Source organism: Corvus brachyrhynchos, unplaced genomic scaffold, assembly GCF_000691975.1.
Source record: "Corvus brachyrhynchos isolate BGI_N302 unplaced genomic scaffold, ASM69197v1 scaffold72, whole genome shotgun sequence".
Lineage (NCBI taxonomy): Eukaryota > Metazoa > Chordata > Aves > Passeriformes > Corvidae > Corvus > Corvus brachyrhynchos.
In genome coordinates this window covers 908,230-911,217 of record NW_008236763.1, presented here as the reverse complement: position 1 = coordinate 911,217, position 2,988 = coordinate 908,230, and the positions used below count along the sequence as shown (strand labels likewise).

Here is a 2,988-nt window from a genome sequence, read left to right as displayed (position 1 = left end):
GGGACACTCTCCCATCCTTGCAGCCTTTCCTTCTCCCAGAGTACTTCAGCTGTGCAGGAGTTTCTCCTTCCCTGGTGGGGTTTGAGGGCTCATTGGCTCACCCTCACTGTCGCAGCACGGAGCCAGCTGCCCCTCTGCATTAGGGATAACAGATATGGTTACATTAATTTAGGAGGCGGAAGCATTTTGTGGTTTTATTTCTGTGGGTGTAAAACAAATAAACCATAAAATCCCCACCCCAGACTGACCCCGCAGCACAACCAGAGATGGGCACTTGGGTGCTTCAGTGGAAAAATACAGGTTAAGCCAAAACAAATCGGAACTGAGTGTTCAGGCTACAACTAAGTCTGAGCTGCAGTGCTATATTTAAACATGGTATTTTTGTATTTTAATAATTAACCAGTGGGAAAGAACAGCCTAAAAAACTGTAGTGTTGGCTATTTTCAAGGTATCTTATCTTCAGCCCCATCTTCGTGCAGAAGTGCAGCTGAGGAAAGGCTGCAGAGGACAGGGATGCTCTAAAGCATCGGTTCCCTCTCCAGGTTTGTCCTTCTCATTTTTCTCTTTGCAGCCTCCTAACAGTTAAATCAAGCTGGTCAGCCATAAACCCATGGTTGAGGTGGTGTGTGAGTCTGTTTGAGGTGTTTGCTTTCCATGGAGAGCCAAGGGCAGGGCAGGATTTCCCTCTGCATTAATGGCAATAGCTGGGACCGTGCGTAACCGTGACCGACACTTGGCAAAGGAGGGCTGTGAAAGGTAATCCTCTGCCACGTGATTGTTTAATTTCCATTCAGTTTTATATAGCACAAGGCAATTCTCTGCTTTTGAGGAAAAGGCCGTGGGTGTTTCAGTACTGCAGAGGCACCTGCAAGTCCTCACAGCGATGTTGGGACTGCAGAGCTGGCTGTGCTGGGGGCTGAGCCTGGACAACATCAAGTCTCTCTCAAATTAGGAGAGGGCAGCACGATGGAAACAAAGGAACTTGGCTTCAGAGTTAATCTGCAATTTGAATCCAGCTAGAGATTCCCAGACAAGCTACAAGAGCGGCTCCAGCTCAGAGATGTTCCTTGTCCTGAAGCTGATGGACACCAATCTGTGAAGTTTAATGTCCTTAAACTTCTGGAGCTTGAACTGAATTGACCGTAAGACCCAAATTATGCAGCAGTCACTCAGCGTTGTTGCAGTGTCCCAGAAATCCTCTGCAGCTCGGGCTCAGTGCCTGCCCATGGAAGGGAGTAGAACAGCCAGTGCCAGAGCTCTTGGTGTTACCTGGGCATGGGGCTGGTTCTGCACCATCCCTGTATTTCCCTCCAGTCCTGCATGGCCGTAATGTCCTGATGGTACTTGAGGGCACTGTGAAATTCAAAGGTTTTGCTGGAGAGCATTTGCTGCTTTGGGGGTCAAAACCATCTGCTTTGGTGGTTCCTGTTGGAATGAATCCAGCAGGGCTCAGGTGTCTCCCAGCAGTTCCAGCAAAGGTAATTTTCAAGTTCTGGCTCTGTCCAGGGGCCGAGGAGCAAGGAATGCTTTTGCCTTAGGACAGGACCCGTGTGTCCAGTGAATCCAAACCCCCCATAACTGGAGTTTCTTTGTAGATCATACTTCCCTCTTCTGCTGTATGTGTTTGGATTCTGATTGTTTCCCTAGGCTGATTTTCAAATCTCCCAGTAATAGGCATTAACCATATTTCAAGCCCAGTAGAGGTGCTCATCTTCATGGTTTTCCAGGGGCAGAGGACCTGCACCTTACAGCTCACACAAGTGCCGTGTCCCTGGTGAGATTGAACACTGCAAGTGCAGTGCCCTCTGCTCCTTGCAGGCAGGAGGGGCTTCCTGGAGATCTGCCTTGGCAGGAGCCTTGTAAGAGCTTTTTTTGTTTCACCAAAACCCCTCTCTGGTGGAGCTCAGCTCCAAGCTGCCCCAAGTGTGCATGGCAGTCAGATCCAGCCCCTTGCAGCATCCCCAGGAGCCCCTCACACCAGTGGGTGGCTGGGGATTCATGTAGCTGCACCAAGCAGAGCATCACACTGGGAGCCAGGCAGGGCAGAGGCAGCCAGGGGTGAAGTCCAGGGAAACTTGGACTCCATCCCCAAAGATGTCCTTAAATGACCAGGAGAAAAAAAGTTGAGTAAGAGTTGAGGTTTATTCCCCCACTCTGTGGCCAGTCACTTTGCATTCAGCAACAACCACTCAGAAGTGCCTTGCAGGGCTGTTTGCTTGGGAGATTTCTGTTTGGGAATCTCACTGGAGGCCCTTTTTTTTTTTTTCTTTCCCTTCTCTTTTTAATTTCTGCTCAGTTATAGACTGAAGACTGGAGTAAGCAACCAGCCCTGAGCCTCTCAAGTGTGGTGTTGCTCTTTGGGAAACAGTGGAGTTCAGTGCTGAGAGTACTGAAGGGTCTGAACTGACCAGTTTGTCAGGTCTTTCCTCTTACAAACTAACCTTAAAAATTGCTGTCAATTCTCTCTCTGCACCACTGCACTGGAAAACTTGATTTACAGATTCTGCTCAAGAATTGCTTGAAAAGTTTCTCTTCTCATTTAAGGAGAACCTTCTCCTGAAGGTTCACTGGAACTTGCAACTTGCATTAATTTATTCTTTTGTGTGTGTGGCAAATGCAGCCATTTCTATGTAGCTCTTAAGTGGACTTAAACAGACCCATTCCAGCAGAGTTTGTACCTTTTCTTCCTCATTGCCTGAGGTTTGCCTGGAGCTGTAGACTGTGAATCGCTTCTGTCAGAGATGGAGCTGTCTCCTGCTCCCTCTCCCGGGTCCTTCAGGCATTTGCCCCGTGATGCAGCTATCCCAAATGATGTGTTTTCAAACCCTTTGGAAGCACCTGCTCCGGTGGGAGCACAGCTCCATGCATAGGATTGGGAAATGCGGTGGTCTAAAAAATATATCAAGCCAAAACAAAAATGCCCAACAAAACAGAATGTGGGGAAGCCGAGCTCCCCGTCTGCTTGCTGGGAAGGAGTTGGTGACAGCA

General features: G+C 48.7%; 1 protein-coding gene across 1 annotated transcript in view; it reads left to right on the top strand.

Moving 5' to 3' along the window:
* Nucleotides 1–2,988, top strand: part of ANKS1A (ankyrin repeat and sterile alpha motif domain containing 1A) — a 56,567-nt gene that overhangs the window by 29,840 nt on the left and 23,739 nt on the right.